Source organism: Ambystoma mexicanum, chromosome 5q (genome assembly GCF_040938575.1).
Source record: "Ambystoma mexicanum isolate Mex_15411 chromosome 5q, UKY_AmexF1_1, whole genome shotgun sequence".
Taxonomy (NCBI): Eukaryota; Metazoa; Chordata; class Amphibia; order Caudata; family Ambystomatidae; genus Ambystoma; species Ambystoma mexicanum.
This window is the reverse complement of record NC_090933.1, coordinates 827,706,677-827,725,288: the sequence shown is the minus strand read 5'-3', so window position 1 is coordinate 827,725,288 and position 18,612 is coordinate 827,706,677.

Here is an 18,612-nt window from a genome sequence, read left to right as displayed (position 1 = left end):
TGACAGTGACAGTGATGACAATACAACACCAGACAGGATTTTTACCCGGCATGGGGGGAACTTCCTGGTGTACACTTCCTGCCCCTATGGTAAGGAAGATGTGACTTGTGACTTCAGGAGGGATGAGGTGATTTGCCAGGTCCATGAGGGCTGCCTTTCCCACCTGAAGCCTCCGGTCCAAATCAGCACTCTGACCAGGGACTTCTCCACCCAGCTGGAGGAGGCCGCTGAAATAGCCAAACCAGAAGTCTTTCCAGGCTTCAGGCAGATGGTGGAAGAGAGAGTCAACCTAGCTGATGCCTATTTGACTCTGGAACAAAACCAAAAGTTGAAACAAGTTTTCTTGGATTTCCAAGATCTCTTTGCGGTAGACTCATATGACTGTGGTCGCACCGATATCCACACAACAACAATCCCCACGGACCCTGGCATGACTCCTGTGTTTGTGAAGCAATATCGCTTGCCTCTCGCATCAATGGAGTCCCTTACTGAAATAATTAAGAACCTTGAGTCCCGGGGAATAATCCGTCCAGTCCACAGCACCTTCAATAATCCGGTGCTGGGAATATTGAAGCCAAACGGCCAGTGGAGACTCTGCGCTGACCTTAGGGAGCTCAACAAACGGGTCCATACTTCCCGATGGCCTCTGCCCTACATTAACCAAGGGCTGGCCCAGATCCAGGGGTCACAGGTATTCACTGCAATAGACCTGACCAATGGATACTGGACTGTGCCGGTCAGTAGGGAGGACCAATACAAGCTGGCTTTTACCTTTGGGGGCCAGCAATACACATGGACCCGGACTCCCTTCGGATACCTCAACTCCGGTAATGAGTTCAATATTTTCCTACATAAGGCCATGCCCGACCTGGGTGCGAGGGGTAACCTGGCTTATGTAGATGATGTCCTCATCAAAAGTTCATCTGTGGAGGAACACATAGCGGAGATCCGTTATGTTCTGACCCAGTTGAGGGCCGCCGGAGCAAAACTTTCCTTTCAGAAAGCACAGTGGTGTAGAACCCGTGTTAACTTCTTGGGGCATGAGATTACTCCTCAGGGTCTCTGTCCCCAGGAAAAGAAAGTGGAAGCACTTCAGAAACTTAAAGACCCCACAACTCTGCGGGAACTAAGGAGCCTCCTTGGACTGACTAATTACAGCAGAAAGTTCATTGAGGGCTACGCAGAGATTACCAGACCCCTGATTCATCTCCTGAAGGGGGGGGTCAAGTGGGAATGGGGTCCAGAACAAGCCGAGGCAGTAAGACAACTCAAGAGAAGCCTCTCACAAGCGCCTTGCCTAGCTTACCCTGTCAGAAACAAGGAGTTCTTCCTGGAGACAGGGTTCTCTAATACGTGCTTGACGGCAGTATTATACCAAAAGCATGACAAGGTCAATAAAGTAATATCCTATGCGATCAAAACTTTATCCTCTGTGGAGGAAAAATTCAACGATTGTGAGAAGGCACTCCTGGCAACGGTGTGGGCATTGAAGAATTACCGCCCGTTTATCCAGGGGGAACACATCATAGTGGAGACTCCACACCAGCCTCTGCAATATCTCCAAAGTGACAGAATCCGGGCCGGAAATGTGAGTAATTCCCGAATTACTTCCTGGATTCTGTCAATGCAAGGCTTTCCTGTGGAGGTCAGATATGGCCAAAACAAGAAGAGTCCCCTCGCGCAAGGTCTGGCTGACTTGCATGATTGTGCCAGAGAAAACTGTCTCGAGGACGAAAGTCTAAAAATAAAGGACAACATGGAGGCATACCTTAATTCCCCACACAAAGTCTTTGAAGAAGACAAGTGTGAGGGAATGCCCACTGTCTATGTGGATGGATGCTCTTACCATGTTGACAACGACGGGGAGAAAGAACTGGTGGCCGGCGTAGGGAATGCATGGGTGAATGAGTCCCCAGAACCCTCTGCTGGATACAAAATTGGTCCCCGAAGTAGTCAGGTGGCAGAATTGATGGCTGTGCATCAGGCCATCCTCATTGCTGTCCAGCATCAACTCCACGAACTGGTCATAATCACAGATTCGGATTATGTACGGAACGGGTTCGTGGAGCACCTGGTTAATTGGAAAACCAGAGGCATGTTATGTGCTAACAACAAACCCGTGAAACATGGGAAGTTGATCCAAAACATTGATGATCTGGTCACCTCGAATGAGATGACCATCTATTGGAAAAAGATCAAGGGTCATTCCAAAATAGAGGGACCAGACAAAACTGGAAATGACTTAGCTGATCAGCTGGCCAAAACCGGGGCCATCCAAGGGGATCTAATTGAGATTGAGTCCCTGTTGGGGGAAATCCAGGTCACTGCTATCACTAGGTCCCAGACAAATGCTCACAATGATCTTTCAATTGCACAATGGAGTAAGGAGACCCCTGATGCTGATTTGATTACCGCTCAGAAGGGGGATCCAATAATTGGTAAATTTTACCAACACCTTGAGGACCCTGAGAACTTTCCCCTGACGGATACCGATTACATAGGGAAAGAGGACCTAAGAGTGTTGATGAAATGTCCAAAAATGTTCCGAATCCAAGACGGTTTGCTGGTAAGGAAATCCAAAGCTGGCCACGATCAGTGGGTGGTTCCTACCTCATTCCGAAGCCTGATGTTAAGTCACGCCCATGATGCGGCCACCGCCGGTCATAGGGGGTTTCACACCACATTGGAAATCTTAAGAGAGGTTGCATACTGGCCACATATGGGGCAGGACCTCGACCAATACTTGAAGGGGTGTCTTGTGTGTGCACAATTTCAGCCATCATCCCTCACGCACCGTGCGCCTCTCCAAAAGAGGGGGATGACACTGCCATGGTCAGATTTACAAATCGACTTTGTAGGCCCCGTGATTCGCTCTGCTAGGGGGAATAAGTACATGTTGACCGTGACATGCTTGTTTACCAAGTGGGTGGAATGTCTCCCAGCCCCAAACTGCAAGGCAGAAACGGCAGCTGCCTTGATGATTAACCACATCTTTTCCCGTTTTGGTCTACCTCAAAGAATTGAGTCAGACAGAGGTAGCCACTTCACCAGTGAAGTAATGACAAAGATGTGGGAGATACTGGGGGTCAAGAGAAAGCTGCATATTGCTTATAGACCAGCTTCTTCTGGGGCAGTGGAGAGATATAACTGGACAATTGTGAGCATCTTAAAAAAGTTTGTGGCAGATTCTGGGCCAAGTTGGGATATCCGATTACCTCTGGTCCTAATGGCCATCAGATCTACCCCTTCATCTGCAACCAAAATGTCACCATTTGAGTTGATGACTGGGCGCAAGATGGTGCTTCCGCAGCATTTGCTCTACAGGACCCAAGAGCAGACACTAATAAATGCCTCCACAACTCATGAGTATGTGGAGAATTTAAGGAAACACCTCCAACATGCTTTTGCTTACGCTCAGCGGAATCTAGAAAGATCGGCTGATAGCATGAAGACCCACTATGACCTGAAAACTTCCAGGAAGGAATATCAGGTGGGAGACCGGGTCTATCTATACAACTTCCAAAGGAACCAGGCCAAGCAGCGCAAATTTTTGCCAACATGGAAGGGACCCTTTGAGATCATCGACAAGATCTCCCCTGTGGCCTACAAAATCCACATCCCCAAAGGTCCCTTGGCAGCGGGGGAAGACAAGTGGATCCACATAAACCAGTTGAAGTGTTGCCATCCCAGGCACACTCTGCAACAACTGGAGGAATCCTCTGGAATCCTAGCGGGTACTGTCTCAGATTAATTCAGTTCCAACCATAAAACATACCACATCTAGTCTCTAAAATATTGTGATTTGCATGAAACTGTATCTTAGTTATACTGTTTTTTTTCAAAATAAGAATGTAATGTTTCGTTATGATGAAATGCATATGCTGCCCCACTATCTCAACAGTGGTGGAAAAACGTCTATGAGTAGGTATTGCCGCTCTTCCTTTGTCGTCCTAGGAGAAAGAAAACCGAGAGACGGGCCAAGGAGGACGACCCGGAGACCGGGAGCAGAGACGCAATGGGCCCGGGGTACCGCCCAATATTCCCATCGGGACCGGCGAGGAGAACCGATCGATCTACCGGATGGAGGAAAAGATGCTGAACTGTGCCATCTACCGGAAGAAGATGAGAACTACATCCCAGATCTTGCGGGTCCCACCAGTGAAGGATCAGATGGCCACCGCAAGAAGGGGGGCTTGTGGGATGTATTTACCCATGCATCCGAGCCCTACCTCAAAACTGTGCAGTACTGACATGAAAACATCATGATGGCCAGAGCTTCCCAGAAAATGCACAGGGAAATGCATGAAGAATAGGCTGCCACTCATTTTTGCCGATGTTATGGGCACAGAAGGACACTGCCTAAAACCACCATTGGACTACCCACACAGTAGTCTGAAACCATTGGGAATGGCAATGCTGATTGCCAAAAGCAAACCCATAACTGTTGGGAATTCATTTTCTTAAATCCCAAAAAGAGGTGCAGTACCAGTACTCACCACTATCCAAAAGCCGGCGTTTTAAAACAACACCAGATTTTACTTTTTGCAAAACTGAATAAATGAACCCAAAACAGGCCAAAGAAAGACTTACTGATAGGTGGATACAATCTAAAGTTATATTCTGAAGTGACTTGAAGGTTTATAACAAGACTGGCTGAGCTGTGGATTTCAGCAGTTTAAGTAAATGTGGACTGAAAGACACTAAAAAATCTAAGTGTTTAAATTGACTGAGTGACCTACTTCTGAGTGTCACATAGGTTGCAATTGTTTAAATGTCATAGTTTTAAACTTAGAATCAGCATTCTAGCTGCATATGTAAACATTGTCTTGACTTAAACTGGGTAACAAAAAGTGACATTTTATCTGAAACCTGGCTTAAGGAACTGAATTCTGCCTGGCAACTACCCCCATCAGGAGTGAAACTTGAGTCACAGCTGTGTTCCCAGGCCTAGCTGCCCTTTTGCTGCTCACACCAAAAGGGATATGACACTTCCCTGATTGAATTACCTGGGCTCTGCAGGAAATTGAACAAAGCCCTGTCTTGACTCAGGCAAATGTTTTATGGCGGGAGTCGTAAATGGAGATTTCTCCTGGAAGCACAGGGGAGGGGCACTGCCTGTGAGAGCAAGCTGGCTTGGCAGAACTGGAAAAACCAGAAATTCAACCTTGTGCTGGAGGAAAACCACACCCCTTTGGGGCCAGAACATAACTCTAAAAAGATGAATAACTCATAGAGCGGACATGTGAAAATTGTATAAATGACACCATAATTCTTGTGATTTTTCTGCCCACATTTTAAGAGGTTTTTAGAACCGGTGGCATGTTCAGGGGGGTTTTAGCGGAAAAGAGGATATTACTCAAAATGTGTGCATGTGAAAAATCTGACACTTCATCAATTAATGTCCATACTCCTTGCGCACATGTGTGTAAATTTGGGGTCAATGTCCGGAATTGCAAAATCAGTTAAAAAGTGAAATATGTGCCATTTCTGAATGCAAGCCCTCAGGAAGAGCAGATTTGGACAGGGTATACCTCCTGTAATGCATGATGGGTGCATATGATTTTAAAACAATATGTACCTCTGCAAATATGTTTTTTTTTTATCAAATATAGATTATGTGCAATTTGACAGGGGAGTGTCCTCTCTGCAAGCCATAAAATGACATCGCTCTGACTCACAGTTCCTTCCCCAATCAGGGGAGAAATGAAAGCTTGGCCAATGATAAGTGGAGAGGGGCTGGCTAGTGATGCTGCTCACACACACCCAATTTAAAAACACATAAAAGCAGAGAGACAGGACAGATAGGGACCTTCAAATCCATTTGCTGCGGGACGCTCTGCTGGAAAATCCATACTTTACCTCCATCAACTTCAGAGACCCAGACCAGACCAGCAGAGTAGAGCTGACCTGTTAGCAGAACCAGAGAGAGCTGACCCAGATCACTGTGAAGTGCAGAGACCAGAGTCCAGTTTAAAACCTGACCAGATCCGTGGCGAGGCCCATTTAACTCAAGAATATAGTGTGAGTACCTAGAAAACTGGGCAGAACCAATCTCTTAGTTAAAATAATATAATCCAAGCTATTTTAATCTAAGTAGAACTGCCTCCTAACTGTCACCTGTCATTTGCAAAGCTGTCACCTGTCATTTTCTAGTTGCAAGCTGCACTTGTCTTTTTGAACTTTAAAATTTCAAATCTGAAAAACGACCTTTATTTAATCGCTCATATCTCCGTGACCGTTTGTGCTAGAGACTTGCAGTAACTTTCATCTGGAAGCTGAGATCCTCGGCTTTCCTAGGACCCCAAAACGATAGTGATAGTCCTTGTAGTTCCTCTGTAATCGCGCTCGGCGCATTCGCAAATTTAGCCGCGATTTGACATTTTACCGTGATTTGCAAATTTCTTCATGTGTAAAAATCTGCTGCTGCTTGCCTTCCACTTGCCAGAAATTCGTTTAACCTGCTAGTTACACCCTAGATCCTTGCTAAAGTGAGCCTGGACTAATATTAACTAGATACCACTCACCCTGAACCTCTAGAGGGAATTAAAAGCATTTTAGCATATTTTTTTCTTCATTGCCAGCACATTTAAAAGCATTTGGGCCTGTGTTTTCAACGTCTGTAATCTAAGTTGCTGGGTGAACTGAATCACATTTGATTGCATTTCTGAGAACTGTGTGCCTTCCTTCCATATCCTTGCATTGCATAAAAGGGGGGGTGAATTGTCCAAGAAAGTGATTACATTGTCTTTTGCTGAAATCCTATCAAGTTATTTTCCGTACTGCATTTCATTCCACATTGCATCCATTTGAAACCATAAAAGTATTGTTGCTACCTTATCCATTTCATGTCAACTCCTTAGTGATTATCAAGAAGTGTGCTCGTGCCAGATTCTCCGTTGTTAATCTTTATCATATCAGATTAAGTGTGCTATTCAATTATTAATTTATTCTAAAGTGTGATATATATACCTATTGTTGAAACTATCAATTAAACCTTTTAACTTGCAAAACAGAACTACTTCTTGGCTCAGTGGGGTCAGGAGGATTCCAAGAGAGGGGTGTTATATAGGGGTAGTCATCCAGAACGCATGAACTGGACATAAAGATATATCAATAAGGGTTTTCATTCAGTATTCTAGACTAGGCGTTGACTTGGCTGTAGTGCTGAATTGAATCCTCTTACATATCCTTGGCCTCAAGCCGAGGGATTGTATCTCTCCAGGACTGAAATCTCTGCACTGGCTCTCAGTGGCAGCGAGGATTAAGTTCAAAACCCTCTGCATTGTCCACAAGGCCTTCTGGGGCCTGCGGCCTCAATACCTTCAACTCTCTCTTCCTAAATATATTTCTTCTCAAGCTCTTCTCTCTTCTGTCTCCAACTCCCTCAGGGTCACTCGCTTCTCCAAGCAACAAGTTGGTGGTAGATCTCTTTCTTTGGCTGGGGCCTCCGTGTGGAAAAGTCTCCTTGCCTCCCTGAAACTTGAGGAGAACCATCTCCGGTTCTGGAAGCATCTCAACACCATCCTCTTTGCTTCCGCTTTCTCTCCTTGTCTCCCCTGCTGAACTCCTGGCTGAATCTGAAACTGCACTCATCATCTGGCTACCCTCTGCTTGGAAACCCCCACACGTGGGGACTGTTTTCTGTATCCCTACAGTCCCCTACGAGCACTTGACACCTGATGTCCACACTTACCCTTGCACTTTACTTATTGCTTTATTTATTCTATTTATTTTGACTGTTGATCCCATGTACTGCACTGCCCCCCCCTGCACTTTTTCCCTTCCCTCTTCCCGTGCATGATCTTTATGTCCCCTGGCCTAGTAAGATCGTTTTCTCTGTCTTACTTCCCTCTGCTCCCCCGCCATTGCCTCACCGCGCCACTAAACGCTTGCGTATAGACGCGTTATAAATGCCATATTATATCATATCATACTGTCCCATGGAGATGGTAAGGAGACAGAGTTCTCCTCTTCCTCAGATGCATTCAATTTGAACCTAGCTGGCAGAGGACTTGGGGATAGACTGTATCCTCAACAGATGTCCAGTTATTTCTTCAGAGAGTTGTTGTGAAGGTGGCATGAACTTCCCACATCCCCAAGCAGTTCAGAATAAGGCCAAGGCCATGAAATGTAATATAAGAGACCATGGGGGCAGGGGTGCTCTTAAAGTCTGTTACACAATCACAGTATTGCATGCTTTGTAGATATATTGCACATGCAGGAACAAACACCATCTTAGATATTAGCAGCCATATTGAAATGTACGGCCTAAACGTGGCATGGCAACAAGCCTCGCAGGCAGCTGGCATTAGGAAAGGAATAGGCTGTATTCCGGGAACTGATGAGAAAGGATAGAGCCGCAGAAATCCATACACCCTTCATCGTTTTAAAAGTTGCCAGACTGTTCCCTGCAAGGCCATGGGAGGGGGGCTGAGTGTCTTTGTGCAACACAGTTCCACTAGAAGGAGGGCACGGGCCTCCAACCCCCACCAGTCGCAACTCTAAGTTATAGCACCCAAATGCCCAGGCCTTAAGACCCCTGAATTCCGAGGTACCAGCCACACCCAGAATACTGATCATGAAACTGTTAGACCCCCGATCGATCAAGCAGGGCTTTCTTGCCTTCACTTCTGGGTCATATGATTTTTGCTGTGAGGTGCAAGGAGGGATACAATAATAGCCCAGAGTGAGGGTGGAAGACCTTGGAGAGGTGCTTGCCTGTCTGGGATCGAGTGAAGCTTGTGAGTTAGTATGAACTCGACTTTTCCCCAGAAAACACCTGTCTGCTTGTACCAGGTGCACTGCTAGATAGATGCCAATTAGCTGCCACCGCATGACCGATGATGAGTGCAGCATCACCCACTGATGACACAATGTACTTTCTTAATGTCTTGCTCATGCAGATTTTGGAAAAACGTAAGGCGGCAGCAGAGCTCTTTGCTGGCACACTGCTATTATTTAGGAATAAAATACTTGGTATCCTTGCAAGAGGTATCTTGGGCCTTTTTTCCTTAGATGATGTATTTTTTCTGGTGTGAATGTTCAGGGGCTTTCCTACAGAGTCCAGAGATAAATAAAATAATGAGGGGTTGTCTCTCTTCTTTTAATGAAAAATGTCAAAGGGGATTGCCCAAAGAAAACCTGCTCTAACAGGCCAAATCCCTGATGTTTTAACAAGTGCCTTGTGCCATATGACATAACACCATAGTACACTGCTTGCGCAAAATGGATGCTCTAACCGAAACCAAGATGGTGGGACCCTTCTCCAGGCGTATCTTCCCTCGCTACTCTATCTTCCCATGTCTTCTGACTTCAAAGTGACTCCATTGGTAAGCATTCTGGTGTGATGCTGTCTTTATTATGTCAGCGATGCCTTTGAAGCCCCTGTGGTCAGGAGGCCTCCTGGGGGAAGTTCCTATGTTGTAGGGAAATCTATGCGAAAAAGAAAAGGAGGCAAAGCAAAACCGTACATATAAATGGCAAAATGGGAGCTGCAGCCTGTGCATTGCAACTGAATAAGACACGTGCAAGGGAATATGCAGTGTTAGCAGCCCATCTACAACAATACACAAAAAGAAATCTATTCAATTAAAGGGAACTATTCTTAAAAGAAAAACAGTCCAATCTGTGACTAAAGTAACGGCAGACTGGTCTAAAATGAGAACTGATGGACATACCCTAATTTCCAAAATGCAACCGCTCGAAGCTCATGGAGTCTGCAAAGAACATTCAATCAACTCATTAATATTTTTATCATTTATTTACTTTTTTAGCACAACAAAATTTATTAATATAATCTAAAATGCATATGTGCTAATATTATGACATTTTCATTCACACTATAATTCTAACATCAATATCACTCATTCAACTCCAATCTCTCCTATAAAGGTGCTGGTGCTATGCTACAATATTGACAAATATAAAGTGCTTAAAATTCATCAAACATTGATTAAGGTGATATGTGGATTACTTATTCAACCCACATATATTGATCAAACATGTGGTCATTCTCTCACTCCCCATATATTGATGCGAAATGTGGTCGACTAAGGGAGGTAATCAAATTCCATTCTCTTAATACATTTGTTTATATATGCCCCCGAATGCTAGTTTCATCTTTCTCAATGAATCAATCATTGTATTTGGCTGTCTTCTTCAGGACCCAACCTATGATTATTCAAAGCTGCATAATTAACAAAACAAAAAAGATAAAAATGGCTCATATATATATCCGCCATAGCAGACTCCATGTCTCAGAGCGACTACAAAAGGAGATAAAGACAACCATAAACAGACCTGTGGTAAAACATCTTACAGTATGTTATAAGAAGTATTACATAGAAATCCTTGTGCCTATCTCTATCTTTTGTAAAAGAAACATATATGCAGTATGTCCCACATTTATAGGTGTGATTTCAACAACGAATGAACTTGTAGAGAAATGTATTTATTGTATTTATTACATTTGATTATACGCCCAAACCCGGGGGTGGCAAGGAATAGGTTACAAAATTACTGTAAGAAATCTTGTTGTATATCAAAAACCGGCATTCTTTCCCAATGGATGGCTGTTGGGAAAGCACAAAAACAAACAAAAGGACACTTAAGAACTTTTCTTATTGTCCCATCACATCAGCTATATTTCTTGTCTATAGTGAAAGTGCACTACCTCATACAGGCATAGATCTCCTGTTCAAAAGTATAACCTACATCTCGCGAATATATCTCACTTGAGCAAGTTATTAATGCATCGTCCATCAGTGCGTCTAAACCGTATGTTTGCGGACAACAGATAATTGACTCACATAAATAACTCTATAAATCATCATTTAAAGTTAAGTCTAGATTAAACGTGTACCACGAATGAGGGTGTAATTCTCCTACTTCAAAGAGAAACCAGCAGCTCACATGTTCTACTTACTTTCAAATGTTATTCGCAGCATCGTCCACCAATGTGCCTCGCCCAGCGTGTTTGCCGGCCAGGGATTAGTCACCAAAGCGACACGAGTCTCTGAATTATTTACTTCCGCACGTCAGGCGTGCTTTCGTCAATGCTCAATCTAAAAATCCTTAAAGCGGACAGACTCAAAAGTTAACATGACATATAATCAAGTCAGGCGAGAGGTTATTAGTGCATACTTGCCAACATTCTGTGACCAAAAAGATGTATGATTTTTCAAGTTTGAAAAATAATAATTCCCACAACAATGACGTCACAGGAAAATACAAAACATACAAACTGCAAAACATGGAAAGATGTTGAAATGTTAAAAATGTATAATTCTGAATGCTAACACCAAATTGTCGGCAGATGCTGTGTGATGGTGCTACACTCTGCAACTGCTTTCACTGCTGGTTCACCTAAGTGTTGTACCGCAAGAGTACATGACAGAGTCACGCAGCTGTCGGGTCAGTGGATTGGTCTGAGTGCAAAGTAATCACCTACCAGTCCACTGTATAGACAGACTCATTAATGTGTTGCATGCTCTGTCCTGGAGCCTGCCTTAGAATCACATAAATTACTTGCCACTGTAAAAAGCAGTAGGATCTGTCACTGAAATCTGTAGGCGTTAGGGCTGCTTCAAAAGCAGTAGCCTGCTGCCTACATCTGTAGGGCTGGCAAGTATGTTAGTGCAATCAAACAAACATCATCTGAGAGCTTGGGCGTTTAGTTATACATAATAACATGGACCTCCAAGAAGACGCCCAAATAATCAACCAATTGCAACGTGCAATATAATGAACACATTGCTGACCGCAATGAAGGGTTTAGCTTATTTAGAAAACACCTTGGTAGGCAATTATCAAAGTTCATGTTCGTGCACACCAACCAGCTGAACACGTGGCCAAAATGAGTAAGCAGATCAGAGGAGAGTACATGATCATAGATGAAAGCAGTAACTCACAAACATACACCATCTAGAGTGAAAAGAATCATACACAGGTGTCATGTAGCTGGTTTTGCTAAAATTAGAAAGTAACTTTGCATATATTTGACTTATACACCCAACTCATTCTACTCTTCCTGTAGATTAAGTCCATCTATATGGCTTTGCAAATGGTAAATGCAGAACTGTTGCCGCTGCAAGAGCCGAGATTCGACCATTTCACAGTTCAAGTTGGTCACCTTTTCTATGCCCACCATATCATGTCATCTGGGAGCAGTGCCTGTTTGTGTCCTAATATGGGGACAAATGCTGCATAATATGTGTTTTTACTGATCTACTAGATTTGCCCAAACACATTTTTTTCAGGGACATTGTATCAAATATACAACATTAGAACTGTTGCATGTCGTGTGAGTTTTAAGCGTCAATGTTCTGGATTTCACTGAAAAATCCTTCAGCTACAAAACCATTATATTAAAAAAAGACAGTCACAAGGGGGCACGCGCAGTGTACTTGAAAACATTGCAGCCACCACAAGTAATATTGCCTCGTACTGTGCCCATTCACCATAGCTGGCTTAAAGTTTCAGGAGGTTAGTTTCTCTATCTGGCAGCTGTTGTCGACGTCTGTCTCAAATGTTGCCTTTTTTGAAGGCGAATCGTGGAGGTTCTAAACTCTAATCCTCAAATTGTAGCACAGTCCAATTTTTAAGAATCATATTCCTAATTGCATTGCTGTGAGTACTAAACATAGTAGCGCATACCAACTGATCAGATCGTTTTTTGTTCCTCAGGACCAATACATTTTCTCTACTTTAAAAACGTTCTCATTTGGCAGATTGCCATAAAATCCTGTTGGGTTAAGTTATTTTACTCCATATTTGTTTGAGGATTTCGGATTGAATGTGATAATAATCGATGTTTATCTTGCTCTGGGATCAATCTGGTATAAAAAGAAAAACATTTTATAGGAATGTGAAAAAAAAGAAAACGAATTGGGACCTGCATTGTGTATATTGTGTGAAACACAACTGAAAATCAGCTTTATATAAAGAAACATACAGGGATATTAGAGATATAAACAATAGGAGTTTGATTGCAAAGATGTTATAATGTTGCTCTGATTAATGTGACAATTGCAATGGAGAAAATGATTGTAAAAGCTGCATTTGTGAATCGAACCAATCTAGGCCTAGACAGCCAAATGCCATTTCTTCCCCAACTACTACAACACAGCAACAGTTAAGGAGATAGCTTTCTTTCCCTTGAGAAAAGTGTGACACCGTCTTTGAAGCTCGACCATGCATTTTTGACGCCGATTGTTGCCTCAAAAGCATACCTGGGCAATACAAACAAATGCAACTGGAGCAAGAGCAGAAATGTTTGAAAGCGGGGGGCGTGGCCAGCTACGAGACGATGCAGACGTGAATCTGCACCGCTCCGCGAGCCGCCACATAATCCTGAAACATCCTGCCTGATTTCGAAAAGATGGACCAAGAATAAGCAAACGTACGGAATGCGGAGGATCTGCTCTACATCCTGGTAAATTTTGGGGACAAAACGCATACGTGAGGAGGAGAAACATCGACTCTGGTCTGAGGCCACGTTTGAAACGCTGCTGCAATCAAAATGGCCGCCGCGTATCTCCTGGGCCCTGGCCGGGCCACACAGTGAGCTGCAACCACCCCTCGTGGGGTACGAGAGGACGGCGCTGAAACCGGTGACTCGCACCTGACTGCAATTTGACTTTTTGCCCCTCCGCACGCATTGTCAAGCGTGGGGCGGCGCGTATCGACAGCCAGTGTCCGCCGCCAGGGACCGCGAGCCAGCACAGCCCACTGCGCGGAAGAGGGAGACTCACCACAGCATACCGCTGGAGACGCCACTGGAAGACGAGGAACCTGGGAGAATACAGTATGTACCTGGGGTGGAAGCAGTGTAGCAACGGAGCGGACTGCGGCTCCAGCCATAATACGTTCACAGCGGCACTATCTACAGGATCGTACTTCCCCCGAGCCCAGCGCACGGCGCGCCCGGAACGCGGAGCGGGTGCCTAATAACTATAAATCACAGTCTCATCCGCCGCTACCTTGTAAGTGCTGCAGGAGGTGGAATCAGTCTCTCAACCAACGAAACTGAGCAGGCGCAGGGACATACCCCAGTCCGAACATTGCCCACACCAACAGCCCGTCAATAGAAGCAAAGAGGGGGAGAAGAGATCAGCATAAAACTGCCCTGGTTAGCCAGGCAAAACAACCCTGGATAGCCCGCAAAGAACACTGACACAGAGTGACCGCCCTGTGAAGCTGCCAAACACCGCCTGAGATCATCTGTACTCTGGCGCAATTGTGCGATCTAATCAAGCGTGTGCGGCCACAACGCACCTCACTAAACTACTGCAGTGGCCTTGGGACGCATTGGAGAGAATGGGGAAAGATAAAGCTAAGAAACTCCCGACACAGAGCAGAATGGAGCAATATACAATCCCTTCGACACAGGTCCCCGACTACCATCCGGTTACCCTGGAAGAAGGGCAACCGGACAACGCAATCTCTCTGAGGGACATCATGGCCGCCATTGCGGATTCCCGCACGTCAATGGAGCAGAAAATGGATGGGATAAGCCTGGACGTGTCCCTCCTCAGACATGATCTCCAAAATCTGACGGCGCGTACTGGCGAAGTCGAACAGCGCATCTCGACTACAGAAGATGGAGTACGTGACATGCAACACCAGCTCAGAAGAGTCACTTCGAAACTCAAACTGCTGGAAAGCCGAGTTGAAGACGGTGAGGGCCGCTAAAGGCGCAATAACATGCGCATAATTGGCATACCTGAGAAAGCTGAAGGCGCCTGCATGGAACTCTTCCTTGAACAATGGCTAACAGACCTACATGACCTGAGCTCATTCTGCAAGTTTTTCTCTATAGAACAAGCACATAGAGTACCCACAGGTAGACCGACACTAGGGGCGCCACCACGCACAGTAATTGCGAGATTCTTAAATTACAGGGACCGAGACGCCCTACTGCAACTGGCACGGACCAAAGGCCAGATCACCTTTAACGGCTCAAGGATCGCCTTCTTTCCGGACTACACGAGAGAGGTGCAGAAAGCGAGGCAGTCTTTCCACCAACTTAAAAAGCACCTGCAAACATTGGGGGTCAAATATGGCCTACTTTTCCCAGCACAGCTTAAGATTTACCACAAAGGCACATCAATCCATTTCAGTGATCCGCAGGAAGGATGGCACTGGGCGGAACAACAGGGGGACTGGTCAACTCCCCGAGCCAGCAGGGGAAGAAACAACAGACCGCCCCCCGACCAACAACATGCACCCCGCCTGCCCCCGGAACAAGACCTACCAGAGGACAGCGATGGATGACCCCTGACACCACTCCTGGCGACGCCCAGCAGTATACCAGTGAGTACACAATGCACTACCCTAACACAATCCACAAACCTTACCTGCTGACACGAATCAATACACTTCTTAAAATTGCGGCCACGGAGACGACTCGCAGCCACACGTTAGAGGGCCCCCCCCAAGAGACACATCAGAGAGTAGTCCCAGCGGTGCTAACCCCTGATCGCACACCGCCAGGGACTAGCATACGTACACAAGTTGAGTTTATTGCATGTAAGGTGTCCAGTTGACACCCGTGGTTGTCTAGGTTCGGGCAACCGATGCTTCTAGTTGGGAGGATTATGGGGTGGGGGTTAACGGGTTTGTTAAGTTTAATTTCACACGGGACACATCAGACACGAAACATATCAGGACCAATCAGTACGATCACAACTTATGGGCACAAGCTCACGAGACGCGATGCATCGTCATCAGCAACACGGATATCCACTTCCATAAGCAGACATGGCATCACATAACAACACTGCTAACGCCCTCAGAAAGCTCTGGCTCATGACGTGGAATGTCAATGGCCTCGGCAACGCAATTAAACGGCGCCTGGTTAGGCAATTCCTTAATAGACGGGCACCAGACATAGTGCTTCTGACTGAGACCCATCTTGCGGGCACGGAATGCACCCTGTTCAAACGCACAAACTACAAGCTGACACTCCACTCAGGCTTTACAATGGGATCAAGGGGAGTCATGGTCCTGATACACAAAAACCTCCCTTTCCAACTTACCACAGTGTGCCTGGACACTGGCGGCAGATACATATATGTGACAGGCACGCTGTGGGATCAATCCATCGCACTGTTAGCCATCTACGCACCACCAACCCAACTAGACCAACTGCTCACAGATATTGCCACGCTGATCACAAACGACACTTTCAACCTGTTGGTTCTGGGTGGAGACTTCAACGAAGTCATGAACGTAACTTTAGACCGCTCACACCTACGCAACAGGAACCCCAATGCAACTACCCGACTCGCCACATTCACCAATGGACTGGGTCTATGCGACACATGGAGAGAACTCCACCCAGACACTAGGGAATACTCTTTCCATTCAGGGGCACATGCCTCCCTATCTAGGCTGGACTATTTTTTCGTCCCGGCCTCTGATTTACACAAGGTACAGGAAACGGACCTGCTTCCTAGGGGCATATCTGACCACTCCCCGCTTGAACTGAAAATCACAACATCCAGGCCGATTCCCCCGCCGAGCTGGCGACTAAATAACTACTACTTGGGGGACCCCAAGCTAGTGGATAAACTCCAGGAGAGCACAAACACATACTTTGAGCTTAATACACAGTCTGCTTCAAACCCTGAGACACTGTTTTCAGGCCTACAAGTCAGTGCTAAGGGGCGAGCTAATATCATGGACGACTGCCAAAAACAGAAAGCATCTTAGCAAAATACTTGAAGCAGAACAGCAAGTGAAGCAGGCAGAGAAAAAGCACATAAGCGAAGGCACACCGGACACAAATCGCACCCTGCTTCGAGCACAAAAGAAGCTCCAAAATACAGCAATGGATAATGCAAGGCATGCACATACTGCGATGCGAGCAAGAATCTATGAAACGGGAGACAAAGCTAGGAAGATGCTGGCATGGCTGGAAAGGAAAGAGCAGGGGCTTAGACATGTCTGGCGGCTGGAGACAGGAGAGCAAAACACTTGCATAACAGACCAGGATAACACAAGGCTTTGCAGAGTATACGCAGAACTCTATGGGGCACCCAGGACCCGAATGGATGCCTCGATCATGGAGGAAATAGTCATCCCTACCTTAAATGCGGCGCAGCAGGAACTACTGGAGAGGCGTCACGGAGGACGAGATTCTAAGTGCCATGTCCAGCCTCCAAACTGGCAAATCCCCAGGTCCCAATGGCTTCCCGATCGAGCTATGGCGGAAGGTGGGGACCAATGTGATCTCTCCACACCTGTTACGGATGTACCAGTATGCACGTGAAAAGGGCATTCTCTCACCTGACCTACGTGAAGCAATGATAATAGCGATACCCAAACCGGACAAACCCCCCGAAACCTGCAGTTCATACAGGCCTATCTCACTTATCAACAGCGAAACAAAGATACTGGCCAAAATACTAGCAGACCGCCTCCAACAGGTCATCCCCTCTCTGATACACCCGGACCAGTGTGGCTTCATGCCACAGAGATCAACACGCATGAACCTTTACAGACTATATTCAGCCCTGGAAAGAGCCCACAGCATACAAGGCCCCCTAGCCTTACTTGCAATTGACTTTGAAAAGGCCTTCGACTCCATGAGATGGGAGGCTATCTGGGTCATAATGCACCGTATGGGTTTCGGCGAGAACTTTATGAGCTGGGTACGCCTACTATACAACTGTCCAACCGCCAGAACCAGGATCAATGGATGGCAATCATATCTCTTTGGGCTGGGGAGAGGAACGAGGCAGGGCTGCCCACTGTCAGCCATGATCTTTGCAATCGCAATAGAACCCCTGGCAATTCTCCTGAGAAACACACCTACCTGGGAAGGCTTCCGCTGGTCAGCAACCTGGGAGGACAGAGTATCGCCCTATGCTGATGACCTGCTCATCTACCTGAAGGACCCATCCAATTCCTGCTCCAGAGTTACGAGCATACTGGAGCAATATGGGGCATTCAACGGCCTACGAGTGAACTGGGCCAAATCCATCCTATTCCCCATAGGGGGTGTGCCTGCAACCAATCTAATGAACGGCCCCTACCAGATCGAAATGGAGCAGTTCAAATATCTTGGGATACGCATCACGCAGCAACTTGCAGACTATACATCCCTGAACCTTGCCCCACTCGTAACAAGATTCGCAGAAGATACCCGCAACTGGATCTCTTTGCCATTGACATTGTTGGGTAGAGCTGCACTATTCAATATGATTGCCCTCCCCAAATTCTTGTACATCCTGCAAAACGCCCCTCTATATATCCCGCAGCAAGAATTCCATAAGCTTGACTGCATCCTCAGAAAGCTGCTATGGCGCACCCGCAGATCGCTCTCTCCACGCTCCAAAGGTCCATATGGGAAGGAGGGATTGGACTACCCAGGCCGCAATCATACTACTGGGCCGGCCAGCTGACGGTGGTCAATGAAATGTTGCATGGGGATGGAACACTTCCGCACATCAAAGCAATTAACCCCCACAACACAACAGCACCATTAGAACATCTCTACGGAAGCCTGGGTCGCCCATCGAAACCAGATATGGCGACACACATTGTGAGAATATGGAAAGAGGTACACCGACACCTAGGATGGGATGGGAAACTGACACTGGCCCAACC